General features: G+C 53.3%; 1 protein-coding gene and 1 long non-coding RNA gene across 3 annotated transcripts in view; one reads left to right on the forward strand and one right to left on the reverse strand.

Annotated features, from left to right (window-relative positions):
- HDAC4 (histone deacetylase 4) overlaps nucleotides 1-21,780 on the forward strand; it is a 255,996-nt gene that overhangs the window by 66,743 nt on the left and 167,473 nt on the right. The gene's annotated exons all lie outside the window — the stretch shown is intronic.
- On the reverse strand, nucleotides 2,099-8,201 carry LOC137226024 (uncharacterized). The gene is made up of 2 exons (XR_010944117.1): nucleotides 7,665-8,201; nucleotides 2,099-4,211 (listed from the first exon to the last, which is right to left on the reverse strand). It is a non-coding gene; the product is annotated as an uncharacterized lncRNA (long non-coding RNA).

A 21,780-nucleotide genomic window follows, 5' to 3' on the forward strand; every position in this document is an offset into this window, starting at 1 on the left:
CATGGGGCTGGCCCTGTCCTGTGTGACACCACCAGGTGTAAGCGGGACTTCTGAGTTGCTTCTTTCCTGTTTCCATCAGTCGTGACTGGATAAAACCCTTGAAGTAAAAACCTCGACCCCAGTCCTCCCTGAACAATGAATAATTGCTGAATGAATGATGTGGTTCCTCCTCCCGCCCCTCCCGTCCCCAGTGGCTGTGCAGAAACAGCCTGGTGACTAATGTCGTCGTCGTGTGTGTGTGTGTGTGTGTGTGTGTGTGTGTGTGTGTGTGTGTGTTGGCGGGCGCCGCCCTCCATGCTGCAGCCTGCCCTGCCTGCCTGGCCTTCTGTGCGCCCTGGAGATCAGTCGTCCAGGTCCTTTGTCCTGGTCCCTCCAGTCACTTTCTGGGTGACATCAAAGGCTCCGGCTCGTCCCTTTACCACCCGCTGCCCTTCGCCCGGTGAAACGGGCTGCTCGTGGGTCCTATGTGTGCCACGTCCGTGGCGCTGGGTGTCCCCATAGTCTGACCTTGTTATAGTTGAGAAGTTGACTCAGAAGGCAGGGAAGTGAGGACGAGGCAGGTCTGATAATTTGGAAAATGTTAGCTCTCATTTGGAAAAGAAATGATGAATTAAATTTAGTAAAAGTCGTTGATACGTTTGAGATTTTAAATGAAGAGACTGTGTCGATACGTGTAAACTTGTGTTTTTAACTCTTGATAGCTTTTTCTGTTTGGGGTGCTCTGATGAGAAAACAACACGCCTTCTCTGTAGCTGACAGAGCCTTGCTCACTTTACTTAAAGCTACAGTGCTGAATAAAGATGGATGCTTTCTAAAAACCACAAGTGGTGAACCCGGAGAGGAGGGGTTCTGGAATAGTCTGAAGGATGGTTACACAGCAGGCGTTAGTGTGGATTTGAGCACCCCCGCTGGGAGCAGGGAACGGAGTGTATGAAGGGGGCGTTCTCAGAGGCCGGGCAGAGCCGGCTCAGGGTTGGCAGTCCCGGGCCCCCCTTGTGGGCTGGGTGACCTTGGGACGTCATTCCAGGTCCTCATGGGCTCCTGTGTCCAGTGGGCGAAGGCAGATGACCGTTCTGCCTCTTTCTTCTAGTGACTGTATTTATTTTCCTTGTCTGCCCGTGCTGGCTGAGGATCCCAGTTCAGCCTCAAACGGGAGCAGAAACGCTGGTCTTCCTTCTGTTGTCCTTGACATTTAACGGGAAGGCTTCTGACATTTCCCAATTTGAGTGACGGTTGCCATAGGTTTTTGTAGATTTCCCTTTTCAGGATGGATGACTGTTTCGGGAGCTGAGTGCTTTCACTGAACCTACTGTGATGATCGCATGGCTCCCCCTTTAATTTTTCAATGTGTTGAATTACACCTACAGATTCTTGACTGTCAAACGTCCCTCGACTTCTTGCAATACGTCCACCTTGATTTTGGTAAATACTGTTGTTTTCATACCTGGCTGCGTTAGGCTTAGTAGTACTTTAGGAGTTTTTTCTGTGTTCTTGAGTTGTATTGGCCTGTAATTTTCCATTTTTAATGTCAGATACTTTTTCATTCTCTGGAAGAGTTTGTATAAGACTAGAATGAGTTATTCCTTGAAAGTTTAGAATAATTTATCTCAGAGTACTTGGGGCTCATGTTTTCTTGGTCGGTTGATCTTTACCTGCTGGTTGTAATGTCTTTAATAGTTACTAGTAGTCTGAGTGCCTCATTCTTAGAGTGTTAATTCATTTTTTAGCAATTTGTCCATTTCATCGAAATTTTCATGTTTATAGCCACGGAGGTTTTCAGTGATATTTTCTTATCTTTTTGAATCTCTGCTGGATTTGTAGTTATGTACCCTTTTTCATTTCAAACATTATATATCCTTCTTTTTGATTTATCTTTGTTAAATTTTTAAGAACCAACTTTTGACACCTGACTTGCGTAGCTGTTAGTAATAGGTTTTACCATTTCTGCTCTCGTCCTCTTCCTCCTTGCTCTGGGTATTATTGTCTGTGTTCTTTATCTAACTTCTGCCATTGAGTATGCAGCTCACTAATTCTCAGCCTTCCTCCCATGATAAGTCACACGTGTCCTTGAAATACAGCGTGACGTGCAGCCAACAGGTTTTGACACTTAGTATTTTTATTTACATTCTGGTTTTTGAAAGTCACAGTGATCGTGTATCCATCCTTGGTATGCCGACAGGACCAGGCACTCGCCTCCGTGGTCTCCCTGCTAAACACACAGCCCCGGTCCGATCAGGAGCACATCAGACAGTCCCAACAGAGGGACATTCCACAAACCACCTGACCCGTACTCCTCCACTGCCAAGGTCATCAAAAATAAGGAACGTGCTAGGAACCATCACAGCCCAGAGGAGGCTGAGGGGAGGTGATGACTGAATGTCATGCGGGGTCCTGCGTGGGGTTCTGGGACGGCAAGAGAGCACTAGGGGACAACCAAGGAAACCTGAACGAAGCATGGACTTCGCTTAATGATAACGTATCCCTGCGGTTCATTAGTCGTTACTAACGCTGCATCCGGGGAACCCAGGATGCTCAGGCCACGTCCACGGAGAGTGCCCCCAGCTGTGCCCCCAGGGGGGTTCCTCGTCTGCCATTCCCCGTCAGCTCCCTGACGTCACCTTCAGGGTCCCCAACCCCCTGACTACAGCAGCCCACTCCTGGGGACTCCTTTCTGGTCCCCCTCCATTGGTCTTCCCACGACAAGGAGGGGAGAGTGGACACCGAGAGGTGTTGGTATAGTTGGACAGTTTACACGAGCTTTGGTGTGCAGTCGCGGCCACACCGCGGCAGGAGCGTCCCCGTGGAGCCCCCGTCCCCAGCCCAGGCGTTCAGGCTGTGAGTCCAGGAGACGCCTCTCGTCTTCCTCTTTCCCCGACCCCGAGGTGCACTCGGTGCCCCCTTCCTGGGGCTCCTCCCCCAGACTCTGCAGGCTCACCTCCTCCTCCGTCCCTTTCTCTCCGGGTGGGGGGATGGCCAGGTGCTGCCCCCGCCGTCTCTCGAGAGCCAGCTGCCCAGCACGGCCCTCGTGAAACTGAAATCACGGTACCTTGCAGCCAAGCGCACTGAGACACACAAACAGAGGTCCCTGGAGCTGAAGACCATGCTTCCCAGTTACTGGGTGCGTTGCTCTCCGACCTGCCCTCGGGTCCTCTGTGTGTATGGCAGACGCCCAGGTGTGGTCAAGCCCCTTCTCACATGGCCTCGGTGACTTCCCAGGCCTCGCCCTGGTGAGGGCTGTCACTCCAGCCTGCCTGCCCCGCTCCAGACACCAGGCTCCCTGCTGCTGGGGAACCCAGCACTCCCGGCCTCGGGGCCTTCTGCCCGGCTGCCTGGAACCCCTTCCCTCCTGACTTCAGGGACACCTGAGGACTCACCTGCATTCAGGTTTTAGCTTGAATCTCAGCTCCTAGAGACGCCTCCCTGGCCGCACCCCTATCTGCTCCCCTGTAGCCCACTTCCCAGGGGCTGTCTGTCCCCTGTGATCATCTCGACTCATTCGTTTACCATCAGGTTCCGGAGCGTGGGCTCCGGGCTGCGAGTGTCCCATGCCCTCAGCTGCCGCCACTGGGCCTGTGTGCACGTGGACCACTCCCTTGGGTGAAAGCGTGCCTTTTTAAAACATCACACACACACACACGGACAAAACTTGGAGGACTCGGGTAGTCACTGGTAACAGTGGGCACCTTGGGGGATGCCTCTTGGGTCACGCCTCTCCTCTTACGTTACGTGAGGCCGCCTTGTCGGGCCCTTGTAGGTGGTGCCTGTGTCAGCTGTCACGTGCTCTCACCTCTCGGAGGGACCAGCGGGCTTGGCTTAGTGATGCTCGCCCAGGCCGCTGCCCGGAAGCGGTTCTGTGCCCTTCCACATCCTGGGGACGTGGGACAAAGGTGTTTAGGGTCCGAGGCCAGCTTTCTTAGGCTGAGCGTCTCAGGAGGGCGTGGCATGCTGGCCTCTGGCCTTTGTCCCAGCCTCAGGGGTTATTGGCATGATCACAAAGGAGAGGATGTAAAGTAAAAATTTCCAGGGCTTCCCTGGTGGTGCAGTGGTTGAGAGTCTGCCTGCCGATGCAGGGGACACGGGTTCGTGCTCCAGTCCGGGAAGATCCCACATGCCGCGGAGCGGCTGGGCCCGTGAGCCACGGCCGCTGAGCCTGCGCGTCCGGAGCCTGTGCTCCACAGCGGGAGAGGCCACAACAGTGAGAGGCCCGAGTACTGCAAAAAAACAAAAACAAAAACATAAAAACAAAAGAAAAATTTCCAGATGCCTTTTTTTTTTTGGACCAACACGTTTTCCAGGGTTGACAAAGCAGAGCCGGCTGTGTCTCAGGTGTGTAAGAACTTTCGTCACGGTGTGGCCAGTTCCTTAGCTGACAAGCTGGGAATCCCAGAGTTCTTGGAGATCAGGGTGCTTTGGGGAGGCGGTCCCAGGGTCCTCTCCCCTTTGGGTGCATGTAACAGTGAACCACTCCTGAGTGGGGACCGCCCGCTCTCCACGGACCATCGTTAGTGGCTCTGAAGCGCGGGGAGGGAAACTCAGAAGCGCTGCGCTCACAGCGTTTGGTTTCTTTGAAAGCATTTGTATACAGCCCTCCACAAAGTGTGGAGCAACGCCGGAGAGGGCCTGGCCCTCCCCCAGAGTGAGCGCCGCTGGCCGGTTACGCACCCCGGCTCTGAGCGCGGAGACACACCTTCGTTTCGGGGTCTTCCCATTTCTCCCCTGCAGCCCTGCTGCCTGGCCGATTTCAGGTCCTGCGTGTCACCTGCTCGCAGGAAGCCTTTGTCAGGCGCATGGGGGCTGCACTGGAGATTTGCTGCTTTTGCTGCTGCTGCTGCTGTTTCTTTTTCAAGCTCACTCCTCCCTGTGCTGGCCACGCCCCACCCTCTGGTTGGGCCATCTCCCTCTGTGCTCCATCTGGGGTAGGGGACTGCGGTTTCTGCTGGAACAGTGAGCAGGACTGGCTTTGGAGTCAGCAAGACCAGGTCTGAACCCCAGCTTAGCTCTTGGGAGTATTACTTAGTTTCTCTGAGCCTCGACTTTCCTCATCTGTAAGATGGGTGTAATAAGACCCACCTCGGACGTTCATTATGAGGCTTAGGGGACTGAGCATAAGCTTGTAGCTTGGTGCCGTGTAGACAGTCTGTTCACCGAATCATTAATAGTTCACTTTTTCAGTCACTGGGTATTTTCACCACCTCTGTAGGCACAGATCTCAGGCTTGGGCCTCGAAGGGGCAAGTCTCATGGGGGACTGCACATCATGACTTTGTTTTTGCAAGTAAAGGCTGTTTTTGAATGTGACAAGGTTCTGAGATCAGAGTCCTGTAATCTGGAGGAGAGCCCCAGTGCAGGTGGGCCGCTACTGTCGTGAAGGCACCTCTGGGCCTCTTTCCCTGCCTTGGGGTGTGTGGCCTCACACCTGCTCTGCCCTTCTTGTCGGGTTTCGGCAGTTGCTCCTGAATCATGGCCTTTTCTGTTTAAAATCATGGCCATTCTGTTAAAATGCTGCCTAAGTTTTGAGGAAGGGTCTAGAAACTTCTTAGATGGTAAGTTGAAGCAAGCCTGGCGAGTTACTTTGGTACGTGTTTTGAGATATGTCTCTGTACTTAAGCATTTTTCTTTTTCTTTGCAAATTAGATTGTCAAGTGTTTTTTAAATGCTTCTGGTCGCAGAGACAGCTCTTCTTGGGGACCCCCCCGCCTCCTTCCCGGCCAGGAGCTCACGCAGAGTTAACTGAGCCGTGCCCTTCCTGGCCCCTGGGCCTGACCCTCTCTTGCTGATCTGTTTTTTCTTTCTTTCCCATCTGTTGTGGAGGGTTTGAAGACATAACGGTCTGCAGCCGGTGGTGAGCGCACACTGATTTCTCAGAAACCCCGCAGCCTCCAGGTGGCCTCGGCCAGCGGGGAGCTGGGTGTGGAGGTGGGCCTGTTGGGAGAAGAGTTGTCTTATTTATTCTGCGTCCTCCAGGCGGGAGAGCCTGAGTGCTCGCGTTACTTCAGGCCGTCCTGGCCTGATGGCATCGCTATGGGAAAACAGCGGGACCTTCTGTCCGAGGACCCAGCGCTGGTGGGAGCAGTGGGCCAGGGTGCTCAGGCCGGGCTGGCTGCGTGCCCCTGGGGGTCTTTTAAGGTGCCCGGACAGGCCCGGTGGGCATGCAGAAACGCCCCCAGAAACAGAGGTCCCTGCTTTGGAGCGTTTCATAAAATTTCATAAAGGATGTTAAGAAATTTGCCTTTGGATGTGTGATGGGGCCCGAGGTGGTCACAGTTGTGCTGGAGATGTCAACGTTTCAGAGACCTTAAACGTGCTCTTTTCCGCTCGGCCTGCCCCCCCTCCCCCCCGCCGAGGGTGTGGCCCCTGTGCCCACTTGAGTCAGACTGGAGGACCCCCCCTCCTCTGCCTACCTCCCCTCCCCGCATTGGTCCCACCCCTGTGTCTGTGGGAAGGCCGAAGGGGACAGGAAACAGGAAGGAAGTTGCTGTGCCCGTTCTCTGGGGGAGCTCGAACAGCCGAGATGCTGGAGGTGGGCTGTCAGCGGCTGGAGCTTGGTTGTCCGCTAACCACGCAGAGGAAGTTCTGTGCGGCTTCTTCTGTTTCTCCTCCAGCAGTTGTGCAGCCCCTGCTGTGCCTGGCGAGGGGCAGCATGGCGACACCAAGGTGGCGGCACCCGGGCCCTGCTTTCATGGCGCCCCGAACAGCGAAGGGAAGGATGGCCGAGAATGCCGTCAGTGCAGAGTCCCGTGCGTCTGCAGGGGCAGACGGGGGCCCCGGGGTCGGGGGTCGCTGCCTACGGGCCGCAGAGAAGCAGGAGGGCACCGCAGAGCTGACTTCTGAACGTGTCCCCAAGTACCAGCGGGGCGTGTGTGCAGGGGTTCTGGTCAGGGTTGGGGTGTCCTGTGAGCTGGTGGAAGAAGTTGCGAGAGTGGAGACGGCCCTCAGGCCTGACGGTGCACTGATGGTTTTAGGCCCCAGCCCCACTCTGCCCTTCCCAGGCTTTGTTCCTCAGTTCCCTTCTGCGGCAGGACCGTGTCCCTGGAGCGGCCTCACCTCCAGCTGGAGGGCCTTCTCTCTCCATCAGTCATGAATCAGTTTGGGGGAGGCGCCCATGGCCTTGTGGGGGCCACCAGGGCCTCTGAGATGGCAGCGCCCGTCGGACGTGCAGAACCCTCAGGCTGCCTTTCCCTCCTGGTCCTGCTGCACTAGAGACCTGGGGTCCAGGTGAGCAGAGCTGTGATCTGACAGCCCTGCCCCAGAGACGGAGGGGAGAGGACGCAGGAAGCAGGGCAGACCCGGGCAGTACAGCTGACTTGGTTTCCTTGCTAATAGACATTTTTCACGCCTTCTCCTTCTCTTCCGGCCCCCCTCAGTGCTGCGGGTCAGGCCTCCCCGTCTACATGGGACTGGCGCAGCCTCTGCCGCCTAGTCTGCCGTCTCTGGTGTTCTCTGAGTTGCCACCACCGTGACCTTCCCAGCATCGGGTTGGGTGGCTTCCTGTGTCGGGCCCGTCCCTGGTTCTCTCCACCTGCGGAGGAGGGCATCCAGGGTCCCTCATGACTGCGTGTGGCCCTCCAGCCCCGTCTGCCACCCTGCCACCCTGCGGGGCCCCCATCCCTGCTCTCTGAGCCTCTCGCACGTGCTGCTCCGTGTGCCCGGAAGGAGCTTGCCCACCTGTCACCTGGTAGGTTCCTGCTCATTCGTCAAGCCTCCTCTCCTCTGGGACGTTTCCCAAGCAAGGCAGGCAGCAGCGGCTGCATCTTCCCCGCCCCTTACGTGGCCCCTCAGGGTAGCCCTTGGCATCTCGGGGGGGATTTCTGGGGCCCCCAGCTCTTCACCTCACTGAGTTTCTGGAAGACAGGGTCCTGGCTTTCCATGCTGCCTCGTCGCCCTCCCAGGTGTGTGTGGCACCCATGGCGCTGGGAAGTGGGACCAGGGGCTGCAGGTACTGGGAAGCCTGGGGCTGGAGCTGGCGTAGAAGGGCACCAGTGCCCCGCACAGGGACATGCATGCGCAGCCGGGCAGGTCTGGGCCTGGGGGTCGCTGTCCCCCCTGCCCTGCTGTCCGCTGCGGGGCAGAGGCTGGCGATGCTTCCTCTGTGCTCCGCGCAGCCGCCCTGTCACACTCTCAGAAGCCGAATGCACGCATCCACGTGGAAGTTCAAACCGGCAGCGCCTCCTGGACCGGGACGCTTCTCAGTGACTCAGCAGGTTCCTGTGCCTGCCCCGTCTGTGTGCGCCCTGGGCTCCGACAGTTATGAATCACCCGCTCGCCTCTTGATTTGCGTCAATCAAACCACATGTGAAGGAAGCAGCAGCGAGCGAGGCTTTGCTGGCAGCTGGGCATCCAGCGCGGGGACACTGGCCAGGGACAGCCTCAGGGCCCCCCCCCCCACAGCCAGCCCTGCGGTCCCCGCCCCCTCCCCCCACCCGGCCCTGTGGTCACTGCCCCTCCCCCCCCACCCGGCCCCTTCCCCGCAGCGGTGATCGGGCTGCCTCTGCTCTTTGCTGGTTTCCTCCTGGTGATCCTGCGGCCGCGGGAGAGGGTCACGGTTCCGGGAATGTTGACAGTTCCAGGGAGAGCCGCGGCCTCTTCTTTGTCACAGAATGATTTTAGAACGCAGCTCTTTGAAAAGATTCCTCGTAAGGAAGGCTTAATTAAAAAGAGCTGTCCTGTGTATAACTGGACCACTTTGCTGCATACCTGAAACTAACATGCCATAGTAAATCAACTAGACTCCAATGTCAAATAAAAATTTAAAAAAAGGGGCTGTGACTGCTCCCCGCCCTTGATGCACCTGGTGGAGGGGCTCTTCCAGAACGGGGAGGGGCAGGGCCCCACGGCCCTGGGAGACCGTGGGACAGCAGGGGGCTTTGGTCTGCACCTCCGGGACTCAGAACCTTGCAGAGCAGCCCCTGGGTGGAGGTCTGCCCTCGTGGAGTCGCCCAGCAGCTGGATGTCCTGTGCCCACAAGGAAGCCCTGCGCCCAGGGCCCGCTGGGGTGAGGCCCGTGGCATCGCTGGTTTCCTGGCTTGGCTCGGTGAGTTTTGTTTGAAGTAGGCACGTGAGGTTCTCATTTTTACCGTAAAGGTTACTGTTATTATTCTTGTAGTTTAAACTGTAGCTGACGTCCTCGTTCCTGGCTACTCCCAGCTTGAGTCGCATCTTGGGAGCACATGCCCTGCCCTGCTTCCCAGCATGGCATCGCCCAGCGAATCCTGTCTCTCTGCCCTTAGAGGGAGTTGGGGCCCCCGCGCACGCGGAGCTGACCCTGGGTTCTGCCCCCTTTGGCAGCGGCCGGAAATGTGCTCAGGTGTGACGGCTCCAGGGAAGGAGAGGAATACAGCGCTGCTCCCGGGGGCGGTGTCTTCTGAAGCTTCTCTCTGGACCGGCTTAGAGGGGGTGACCTTCCCATCCCCGGAGCTCAGGTTCGCATCTGCAGGGACCTGCCAACAGCCAATCAGCAATGGCCAGGAAGCAGAGCAGAGGAGCACCTGAGTCCAAATCCAGCCCTTCCATCCAGCATCTTTCTGTTTATTTATCATGTAAAGTTTCCAACATTTACAAAAGTAAAAGAAAACAGACGCATGAATGGCCAGGTGGCCACCCCACGTCTCCACAACCACCGCCAGGCCAGTCTTGCTCGTGTGTGGCCTGTCTCCCTCCCCCGGCTGTCATTCGTATGTCTTAAAAGATGAGGACCCTTTATGCCATGTGACCCTTATACCATTTTCTCAGCTGAAACCCTGATGCTTTAATGCTGTCAGATAGTCACTGTTTAAAATCCCTGATTGTCTCAGAAGATTGTTTTCCTGGTTGTTGTTCAGGTAAGTGTTAACTGAGGTCCACTTGTGGTCTCTCTCCCTCTCTCTTTTTCCTTGAAGTTGATTCGTTGAAGAAACTGGCTGGTTGTCCTGTTGAGTGTCCCCAGGTGGGACGTCACTGCTTGTACCCTGTGGTGCCCACAGCGTGTCCCTGTCCCTGTTTCTGGCAGCCCAGGGGTCCAGTCTGGAAGCCGGAACAGGCAGGAGGGGTGGGTGCCCCGGGGGACCTGGGAGGAGCTGGAAGCTCCTGGGGCCCCGGCTCGTGCTGCGCTGGCTGCAGGGCTCTGCGGGGGCCTGGGCTCCGCCAGCCTCTCCATCCAGCGCCGGGCAGGCCTCCTGGTGCGGGGAGACCGGGGCCGGAGCCGCAGTTGGGGTCCTGGGCCTCTGGGTGAACTGTGATAAAAGGGAAGTGCTCCTGGGGCGGAAGGACAAAGGACGGGGCTTCTTGCCTCGTGACTAACAAGGACAGGGAGGGGGAGACATTGACTTACTTACTGATGTGACATTGACTTACTGATGTAACTCGAACTCTGTTGAGCCGAGTTCACGTAGTTTTCAGCGTGTCCGCGGGGCTGTGCAGCCGTCAGCACAGCCGTGTTAGATCCCGCTGCCCGTTAGCAGCGCCCCCATTCCTCCCGACCCCTCGCCAGCCCTGGGCAGCCATCAGCCTACCTTCTGTCTCTACACCTGTGTCTGTGCTGGGCGTTTCATCTAACTGGACTGATAGGGCGTGCGGTCTTTCTGTGTCTGACTTACTGGCGTGTTTCCGGCCGGCCCCCCGCGCTGCAGCCTTTCCGGCGCCCCAGGTGTGGATAGGCCACATTTTGCTAGTTGGATCATCCGCTGACGGGCATTTGTTTGTGCATTTTGGCTGTTACGAATAATTGTTGTGAACGTTCTTGGACAGGCTTTTGCATGGATATATGTTATCCTTTGTCATGGAAATATGCCTAGGAGTGGGATTGCTGGATCAGGTGATAACTTTATGTTTAACTGTTTGGGGCACTGCAGACTGTTTCCCACCACTTTCCATTCCCATCAGCCTTGTGAGGGCTTTGATTGCCTCATATCCCGACCAACTCTGGTTGTTGTCTGACTTTCTGACTCTAGTCATCCTGCTGGGTGTGAGGTGGTATCTCATTGTAGTTTTGACATGAGTTTCTCTGGTGACTAATGATGTTGAGTATTTTTTCATGGACTTATTGGCCATTTCTATGTCCTCCTTGGAGAAACGTCTATTCCAATTCTTTGCCAGTTTTCTAAAATTTATTTATTTATTTTAATTTTTTTTTTTAGCGGTACGCAGGCCTCTCACTGTTGTGGCCTCTCCGTTGCGGAGCACAAGCTCCGGACACACAGGCTCAGCGGCCATGGCTCACGGGCCCAGCCGCTCTGCGGCATGTGGGATCTTCCCGGACCGGGGCACGAACCCGCGTCCCCTGCATCGGCAGGTGGACTCTCAACCACTGCGCCACCAGGGAAGCCCCTTTGCCAGTTTTTTTAATTGGGCTTTTTATTGTTGAGAGGTGAGGGTTTTGTATATATTCTAGATATATCTATCTAGCATATATAAACTCCTTTATCAGATAAATGATTTGCAAATATTCTGTCCCCTTCTGTGGGCTGTTGTTTCATTTTCTGGATGCACAAGTTTTGAAGCACAAGGTTTTAATTTCAGTGAGGTCCAGTTTATTTTCTCTTTGTGTTTTTGGTGTCATATCAAAGCTGTTTATTATAGTCGAATGGGATAGACAGTGATGGTGTGGAGGCCCCCTCTCCGGGCTCCTGACTTTCTGCTTGTGTCACATGTAGATGCTGAAAGGCTTCTCTGGCTGTTATGAGATGCTTTTTTCATTGCCTTGCTGGGTTCTCCTGCGTTCTAACCATGATTCTCCTTCCCACAGTTGTTTTTAATTGAATGTCCACGGGAAGATGGCCAAGTAAATTGGAGTTTCACAGAGAGAACCGAGGTTCTTTGCTGATTTTTTTCGACCGTGGTTTTTCATCGTTCCTGCGCGCAGTTGGTTGGAATTTGGCCTCAGTTGTGAATTTTCATTGAGATCAGCATTGCTGGTCTTGCTGAATATCCCAGCATTAGAGAGGTTCCTTCTCTGCCCACACAAAAATTCCAAAGCGTTCTGAAGGCCCTGTGTTCTGTACAGATGGCTACTTCCCCCGGTTGGAAGTTTAATTGTGGGGCACAGAGCCGTCGGAGCTCCACGTGGGGAGACGGGCATCCTGAGAGGCGAGGCTGGGAGTAGGGGCTCTGACCTGCCTGGGGGGTGCACACCTGGCCCCCAGTCACTCATTGTCACCAGCCTCGGCCGCCCACCCAGGCTTCATGTCCGTAAAACGGGGGTGATGGCAGCCTCTGCCCGAGAGTCAGGAGGACTCGCTGTCGGGGATGGAAGCTGTTGGCCTTGTGAACAGTCACCCCAAAAAGGGGGCGTTTTCTGAACTGCTTTTCAATCCTGTTGGGTATTCCGGGCCACTCGGAAAGTGACAATGTTTGACACTTAGCAGCTTGTGAAATGTGGGTAACTTCCGAACCGGTTGCTTCTTCTCTGACCATCTGAAAACAAAACATAGTAAACATCAGCTTTTTACTAGGTTAAACTCTGGATCTTTCATTTCCTTCAGATGCAGTTTGATGAGAAAGTAAAGAGCTATGTGTCTTCGTCGGGTAAACCCAATCCTTTGATTCGCAAGACTTTTTTTGAGCGACATAACTAATTAGGGTCTACTTAGTATTAATCCAAATATTCACCATGTTTCACAGTGAGGAAGGGTCCCTTTGCATTTTCCTTGCCAAAAGCTAGCCTACCAGTACGTAATTTACACTATACTTAGCTTTTCCAAAGTCTGTGTATGTATTGGTCTGAACTCTAAGCCGCTTAAATGTGCCTGGACAGCTCACAGGCAGTGTTCACGTCCACGATAATCTGTCAGCTGGCTGGCTAACTTCTTCGTATTAAGTGACTGTTTTAGTGATTTAAAATATACAGATGGTTCTCTATTTGCATGCATAATACATTATGAAAATTTTGAGTATAAGTGGAACTTACTTGTTTGGGACGGGGAGCTTGGTTCAATTCCCAGGAGTATTATCAAGTCCCTAATTAAGGTGTAAATGTTTAGTTTCTTAGCCCCCAACAGCTTAGTACTTAATCTCGATTCTCGTTTTCAACGATTCTCCTTCTTTTCTTTATCTCTGTGCTCAGCTGTTTCGCTGCAGTATTTTCTGCGTTTTTGCGCATCGTCAGCTCACCCTTCCCTTTCCAGTGGGGCACACGGAGGACGACTGCCCAGTCCCGTTGAGGCTACTACTGATGGTCCCTTTGGCTCGCCGAGAATTCCCTCCCTGTCCCCACTGTGCTGTCGTCAGCACCCGTGCATTTCCGCTTTGATTCTCCATTTGTTTTCACACTTACTGATGTGGGACAGGCAGCAAAGTGTTGGCGTGGGTGCCCTGGTGAGGCTGCGTCCCAGCCGATGGTGCCACCTCTGGGACCAGGTTCCTCGTTGGCTGCCCTGGGGGTGTCCGGGCTCCTGGAAGGCAGTGTGACTGTGGCCTCCAGGGCCACCGTAGGGAACGAGCTCTTTTCTTGAAGTCACCTGTTTGTGTTTTGTGTCAGGGCCTCCTTTAAGGGGAGAGGGCAGGTCTGGGGGGCATGTGTCCAGGAAGCCTCGGCCAGTCCTGCTGGGCCACGCGGGAAGCGGCAGGAAGGGTCTGAGCCCGTGGCCGCCGGCTCCTCCTCGCACATGGCGTGGGGACAGCACGCTGTCGCGATGACCGCGTGCTTGTCCGCAGGTGTCCCCGCTTAGAGTCGTCTTCCTGCGTTGCCCATCCACAGTCCAGTGGCCCGTCTTCTGAGCACGTGGTGGGTTGGTAGGGCTGGAGGGCATCACAGCGGCCGAGCCGCGGGAGAGACTGTCTCCCTCCTGAGCCAGCGGGAGGGCGTCGTCCTGCCGTCACCGGCCCAAGCATCCCAGGCCCGGAGGCCGCCCGGCCTTGGGAGGGCACGTGGATGCCGCCCGCGGCTGCCGGCTGTGTCGGTGTCTGTCTGTTGGCCCGGATGGGCGGTGAGGGTGCATGGATGTCTTTCATCTGTTCCTGAGTTAAGTGTTGGCGTGCACGTCGGGGGTGTTTTCTAATTGACGTTTTCCGCGGGCAGCGGCTTAGGGCAGAGTTTTGCTTTAAGCTCGGCCGTGGACGTGACTGGCCCTCAGCTCCCCTGAGCCAGCCCCTTCCCTCCTTCCTTCCCAGCTGCAGAGCTCGCGTCTGCCTGCCCTGTCTTTGGGGGCTGCTGCGGCGGTCCTGGGCCTTCCCCCGCTCGGCCCCTCGGCCCCAAGCCTGTCAGGGCCCCAGTGCCCTGGGGTCCCCACTGGCCTCTGCGCGAAGCTGGACGCTTGTCTCCGCCCAGAGCCTCTCATTTTCCCCACTTTTGTCTGATCTGCTCTTGGCTGGTGAAGATGAAAAAGCAAAGAGAAATTCCGCTGTCCTGCCCCGGGTGATGTGGTTTCCTGGGAAATCCTGTTCCCTTTTCTGCCGCAGCCTCAAGAGGGGCCTTGCCTCTGACAGGACGCTGGGCGGTCAGCTGGCCACCCTGGGGACCCCTGCCTTCCCAAGGCCTCCAGGTGCTTCTTGATGACGGGGGTGGGGCCGTGCCCCACGCTGTTCCCAGATAAGGCATGTTTGTTTGTGGAACGCTTGGTGAAAGTGAACACGGATGGAGTATTTTGATTCCTCTTTGTGATAAGTCAGACTCGGGGAGAGAAATGTGTTCACTTTTCTGATGAGTATCTTTGTTCCTGACATGCAGCATGTTGACTCAACATCTTTTCAAAATCGCACTTAGCTCGAGAAATTCTAAACCTCTTCCAGTCTCTGTGACCTCTTCGCTTGTCTGCAGGCCCCTTGCCCGTCCCCAAGAGGCTCAGGCCTGCGGTGGGCAGTCAGCAGCCTGGCCTGGCCACCTCCACCCGGTGCCTGTTCGTGCCTCGAAAGGAGAGGGAATGAGTGAAAGGTTAGGTAAACTTAAAAATGACAATCAAATAGATATTTCCTGACTGCTTTGGTAAACTTTTGAATTTAATTAGACAGGAGTTGGAGAAAAGGCTGATGAATGTATGGAATTCAAGTACAGCTTGTAGTTTGCTGTGCAGTTTTTAAAATGTTTGATGATCTTTGTCTTTTTAGGGAAACATCTTTATTCTTAGGTGAGGTGGCATTTGAAAGACTACGCGTTAGGAACATGAGGAGTTACTGTCTAAAAATCAAGACGCTGGAAACAATGAGTAACAGCAGACTTTGTGTGGAAAAGTGACCAGCTGACCTAGAGCGGTCCCTGGTCCTTGGCGAGGACAGTGCAGGAGGCCTGTGTGCAGAGGCGGAGGCTCCGGGGAGGGGCCGCCGTCTGCTTCCTCCGCAGGACCTCATCCCTGTAGCCCTGCAGCAACCACATGGAGGCGGAGGGCTGCTTGTGCGCACGCCCTTTCGTGTGAGAGCCCTCATGGTCCCCTTGGCCACTCACACCCTTCCCGCACTCCTCCTGAGGAAGTGAGCGCTACGGAGCTGTGGTTTGACATTTCCGGTGCGGTTAGTTTTGTGAGTAAAAGACTCTCTCTATAGCTGCCATCGTGTGTGGAGCCCTTCTGGGAACAGTTAGAGGTTGCAGCTGCCTCCATGGCATCCTGAGGGGTCAGGAAGTCTCTGCTAACTGCTGTGCTGTGGACCCTGGGTGGCGCTGGACACGGCCTGGTGCCCCTGGTGGAGCCATTGGGCCCTGGTGCACCGCAGACTCGATCAGCTTCCCTGTGAGGCTTCAGCTCTGACCTGGAGGGTGTCTGGGTGCCGCAGGCAAGAGAGGGACAGCTTGTCCAGATGGGGACAGAGACCCAGAAGCAGGTAGCTGCCCGGTCAGCCGTCACTCATCCCGACTAGGGCTGCCCTTGCTCTACCCTGAAGGCACCCGGGAGAGCAGAGCTGCTTGGCTGGCTTTTGGAAAGCCTTTGAGGGCTGGGGGCAAACTGGGCTTTTTGTTTCTGGAAGGCCTGCTTCTGAGCGTGAAGCGTGAGCCCTTGGCTTCTTGGGAGGAGGGATTTTTTTTTTTTTTTTTTTGAAACCACACCCATTGTTGGTCTCAGAGTGATTTCCTGATAAGAAAGTCTGTTGTATTTGCTGAGAAATCACAAGTTTGAAAAGGAAGCATTTCACGGTTCCTTTTATGAAGGAGCATTTTTAGAAGCTGTGATTTTTTTTTTTTTTTTCCTGAGAGGCGTGCTTGACCCTGGGGGCAGCATACTTTGTGCGGAGGACCTCTTGTCACCTAGGGTCAGGTGGCTGTGTGCTAGTGCACAGGCTGACCTGGGACAGTGGCATCCTTTCCTTGGGTGATGCAGGCAGGGGGTCCAGGGGGCCCAGGACTCACTCCCAGCCCTTGGCTTCCGTGGGACCTTGGCTGCCAGGCCGCAGCCCTGCCCACCTCTGCGGCCTGTGCCTTAGCGCCCATATTTGGCCTCTGACCTGCTGTGTGGTAGCAGAGGGCTTCTCTGAACCTGGAAAGTTCTGAGGAAGTTTCCAGCTTGTGGACAAAAGAAAAACAAGTTGCCGCAGTCAGCATGGGGGTGTCCCGATCAGTGTCACGTCTGTAGGAAGTAAGGAAACGGGAGGTATGGCCACAGCGCCCCACCAAGGGTGACGGGCAGTCCCTGGGTCCCCACGTGGACCTGCAGCACAGCACAGCAGCCCTCTTAGGAGAGAGAGCCTGCCAGGCCTGGAAACCGTGCCCCCTCTCTTCTGGGGGGTGAACGGGGACAGAGGTGCATACAAAGTGACCCAAGGGTCCCACTGAGAAATGCTGATTGAGTCTCACAACCGTGGCACCAGCACCCTCCTGCTCCTCTGCAGGCTGGGGCTGGTGTGTAAGAACAGTGCTGGGCAAAGGTCCTCTGTTGGCTGAATGGGATGGAGCCTTCGTCCAGCCACAGGGCGTGTTCTTGGTGAGTCACGTGTGGTTGGCCGCCCCGTGGTGCAGTGGACACCACGTTTCTTTTTCCAGGATAGACCACCGCGTCTGCTGAGTGACTTCCACGAGGACGCTTGCATTAGCACTGCCCTTGCAGACACTGGAAAACCAACCCAAGGAAACCCATCGTCTGCCCCCATACCCTCTCGGCGCCCTCATAAATGTAAATTGCATTTGGAAATGCCTGTGCTTACATTTAAAACCAAAGCCTGATTTCACCTTTGCGATGCTCCAGAGTTCTGGCCGAATGGACGGAGGTGACTGTGCTGCGGGACCTGCTTCCTTTCCCCCAGTCCCAGAGCGCTTCAGGGAGCTCCCACGGCGCGTGGGCTTTGGGAAGGTGGGCGCCAGGAGGGACCTCAGGCCAGGCTGGGTTGACACCCTCCTCCCACCCCCAGCTGCCCTGTGTGAATCGGTGAAGTGAACAGCTCTTCCTCGCCAGGGCCGTGTATCCTCACCTGCCCTTCACCCAGCCCTCCTCGGGGGCCCTGGGCAGCCATGGTAGATTGGATGATGCCCAGCTGAGCACTGGGTGACCCAGGCCAGACACCAGCTCATGGTTCCTCTCCCAGGGACAGAGTGCGTGCAGTGTCCACCTCCTCTCCTCCCCAGCCTCTGGTAAATCCCTTCGCAGGTGGCTGACGCCACCCAAGGCCCTCGGGATCCTGCTGGCCCTGTGTGTCCTTCGAGAACGTACCCTCGGCAGTTCCTCGTGAGCTGCGTGCATGGGGCCTTCCTTCCCTTGCTGCCGTCCGCCAGCTCCCCTGTCCTCCTGCAGTGGATCCACCAGACCCAGCAGGACACTGGCATATCAGTGCCAAGAGCCACCCTGCCTGGGGAGCTCCCTGCTCTGCACCGTGGCCTGTGCTGCACAGAGCAGGCAGTAAGCTTCTTGACGGGCTGAGGGGTGGGCCTGGCATTGCATCAAGCAGGCATCAGGGCCCCTGTGTGGTTGGAACAGCTCTGATTTCTGGGCGCAGAGGCTGGAGCCCAGACAGTGAACAGACACTGAAGAAATGTAGCATTTTATATGTTGGATATGGATTCCCGCAGTGACTGGCAGTGTGTGCCAGGCGGTCTGTCTGCAGGGCGAGCTCTCAATCCTTCAGGCTCAGGTGTCTTCACCTGAGCCCCGCCCAGGTCTTGGCTGCCCTGGGGGCTTACGTGTGGCCTTCTGTGGGGCACAGAGGCTCCCAGAGCGTCTCAGGAGTGGGTGCACTGACTGACCTGCAGTGGGGGAGCCCCTGCTGGGCCGGACGCTCCTGTTTACCCAAGACACCAGCCCATCCAAGGGGTGCTGGGCCGGTTCTGGAAACAGTCCAGGTGCCTTAGTGTGTGAGGGCAGGCCCCAGAGTCTTTCTCCTGCACGTGTGACTGGGTATTCTCGTGTGGCCCCTGCATAACGCCTGGGCCTGGCCACACCTCTGCTGGGTGTGCCAGGCACTCGGACCTCGGGACCTGGGCTGCACCTAGAAATGTATGTACCGTGGGTCGTGGTCAAAGAGTGTTCAAGCTATTGTTTTAGAAAGATTACACTGGCCAGAGTGTTTTAAATGGATTAAGAGGAGGGAAGGATTCAGGCGAGGCCAGGCAGGGTGGGGGGGGGGATCATGGTAAATGTCTGAGCAAGGAGGCCCAGAACCAGAGGAGTGACCTGTCCCCTAGGTCTCCCGTGTTCTTCAGCCTTGTTCCCTTATTTTGTGCACAGAGGTCATCCACAACTTTTGTTAGAGTTATTCCTAGCTAGTTGATGCTATTATATTGGTAACTATTAGTAAATTTTATTTTCTATTTTTATGCAGAAATAAAAAATTTTTGTATACTGACCTTTGACTGACCTTGTTGAATTCTAGTAGCATCTGTAAATTCTTCGGAATTTTCTACATGCTGATTGCAAACAATGGCAGTTTTATTTTTCCTTTCCATTTCTTATGTCTTTCATTTCTTTTTCCTGCCTCAGTGCATCGGCCAGGGGCACTGCTACTGCTTGAATAGCGGCTGTCCTCCTCTGGTTCTAGACGTCAAAGGAAAACTTTCCTTGTATCACAGCTGACACGATATTGCTGTGGTTCTTCTCTTTGTTTTTTTCCTAAGGACCCATTATCAAATCAGTGTTGTGCTTTCTGTTCCTAGTCTCCTGTGAGGGTTTTTTTTCCCCCCATAAATGTATGTTGAATTTTATCAAATGCTTCTTTTCTCTCCGTTGAGGTGATATAAATTTTCTTCTTTATTTTGTTAATGTGGTTAATTATACTAATTTTTAAAAATTAAACCAACCCTTCATTTCTGAACTGAATTCACATTGACCAAGATGTAGTAGTATCCTTTCTATACTGCATCTTTTAGTATATTAGTTTGCTAATATTTTATGATTTTTGCTTTTGTGTTAATGAATATGTTTAACTTGTAATATTTTTCTTGTCAATTTTTGATATCAAGGTAATGCTGTCTCATGAAAAAAGTTGAGAATTGTTTCCTTTCTTTATTTTCTCTGAACGGCTCTGTGTAACATTGGAAATATTTCTTTCTTCTTTTTTTTTTTAGAAGATGTTGAGGGTAGGAGTTTTTTATTAATTAGTTAATTAAGTTTTGCTGTGTTGGGGCTTCGTTTCTGTGCAAGGGCTTTCTCTAGTTGCGGCAAGCGGGAGCCACTCTTCATCGTGGTGTGTGGGCCTCTCACTGTCGCGGCCTCTCACTGTCGCGGCCTCTCTTGTTGCAGAGCACAGGCTCCAGACGCGCAGGCTCAGTAGTTGTGGCTCACGGGCCTAGTTGCTCCGCGGCATGTGGGATCCTCCCAGACCAGGGCTCGAACCCGTGTCCCCTGCGTTAGCAGGCAGATTCTCAACCACTGCACCACCAGGGAAGCCCGGAAGTATTTCTTAATTGAAAACTTGATAGAACTTTTGGGTGAAGTCATCTCTGTCTGGAGTTTTCTTTGTGGGACAGTTTTAAATTCCAGATTATATTTCTTTAAAAGAAATTAGACTATTCAGGTCTTCTATTTCTTCAGATGTCAGCTTTGGTAAGTTGTGTTTTTCAAGCAGTTTTTAATTTCAATCAATATTTGCATAAAGATTTTTATAAGATCCTCCTGTTAACCTTTTTAATATCTGTAGGAGGTATAGCAGAGTTTCTTCGTCTTGGCACTGTTGTTATTTGGGGCAGTTAATTCTTTGTTTGGAGGTGCTGTCCTGTACATTATAGGATGTTTAGCAGCAAGTCTGGAATCTGCCCACTAGGTACCAGTAGAATTCCCCTTTCCCGGTTGTGACAATCAAAATCTTCTCTTTTTATCATTCTCACTAGAGCTCTTTCTATTCTATTAGTCTTTTTAAAGTACCAGTTTTTTGTTTTGTTAATCCTAAGGGTTTGTATCTCTTTTCTATTTCATTACTTTTTGCTCTTTATTATTCCCTTTCACTTCCCTTGAGTTTGATTTGCTGTTCATCCATAAGCCCTTGGATGGGCCCTAACAGGCATTTGAAGGCAGTTTTCCTCTCTGCACAGCTTCAGTTTTTCTGGTTGTCGTCTGTGTTGAAACTTGGTCAAATGACCTGTTTCACCTTATCTTGCAACTTGCGTTTCTTGGAGAAAGCATGTTTATCCATCAAATATTGATGCTCAGAGTGTATTTGGTCAAAAACAGATCTCTTCCTATACGAATTAGAGGCAGGCGTGAATAGCAGAAGATGTTTAGCGGTGTATCTGGGGAAATTAGTCAATTTGAAATGTAATTAATAACTAAGTTAATTAGTAGAGGGATTGTTAGGAGGTTTAGAGTTATGTGTCCAAAGAGGTATTTTGGAGTTTTAATGGCAAGTTTATGCGAGAGTAGATGTTTATTTTGAGGGGCATCTGAAGGTATCAAGGCTCTCCCCCTTCTTCCACAGCCCATTCCATGAAGATATTGGTCTAATGGATGTGATTGGTAATATATCTGCATTCCATACAAATGGATGATAAAATTAGTGTTATTTTGAGGTCACACTCTTTCCAGGTGCTGTTGGTTGGATAGAGATCTGGAAGTTGAATATATTTGAAATCTGAAGGATCTCAGGTCAGTTATTTCTTATTATTTGTTTCCTCATTTATAGCATGATTCATCCACACACCCATCCACTCACCCATCCATCCGGTCTCTACCCGTACTGAACTGGTCATTGTTTTAGCGTCGTGGATTAAAAACAAAAAAACTGTCAACTTTTCATCCCTCTTAGGAGCTCTTGATTTTGTGGCAGAGGCAGACAATTAATCCAGTGTTGTTAGGATGGCCATGTTGGCAAGGAGCCTTCCTCATCACCACCCTCATTGCATGAGGAGAATGCAGCGGGTAAGGTCAGTGCTTTCCGCGGAGGCCAGCCTTGGTTCTGGGTTGGGTGCGCTGATGGCAGCCTTATGCCACCGAGTTGTTCCTTTCCAGCATGTGTTGGTCTTCTGAGTATATTTTCCCAACAGAGGAATTTATCAAAGGCAATCCTAATTTTTTCCTTAGTCAAAACTATTAAAAAGGAAAATCCCACCCACAAAGCCAAACCGTTCCCGAAGTGAATTCCGAAATTCATTCTTGGATTTGTTTCTCTCTTGCCTTAAAAGTGAAGGTGTCTCCTCAGGACCCGCCCCACACTCGCTTGCCTTCTGCACTCTTCAGTACACTTCCTTTTGTGACGAAATCTGTTTCAAACTCTAAAAAAAGCAGCTGGAACACACTTGAGTCGCTCAGCACAAACTACAAAGCGATGCCATTGACTGTGCAAAACAGATGCTGTTTGCATTCAAATAAAAGACAGACATAATATTTGCATTAATAGAGAGCCTTTGCAAAAGTATTTGCATAAAGTGGTTTATCCTCTTCCAAGAGCTGGCTACTTTTTGCTAATTTCTGAGTGGAGCAAAGGATAAGCAATCTTTTGCTGATTATGTCTCACAAAGAGTTGCTTT

The sequence above is a fragment of the Pseudorca crassidens genome, chromosome 6 (assembly GCF_039906515.1).
Source record: "Pseudorca crassidens isolate mPseCra1 chromosome 6, mPseCra1.hap1, whole genome shotgun sequence".
NCBI classification, from domain to species: domain Eukaryota; kingdom Metazoa; phylum Chordata; class Mammalia; order Artiodactyla; family Delphinidae; genus Pseudorca; species Pseudorca crassidens.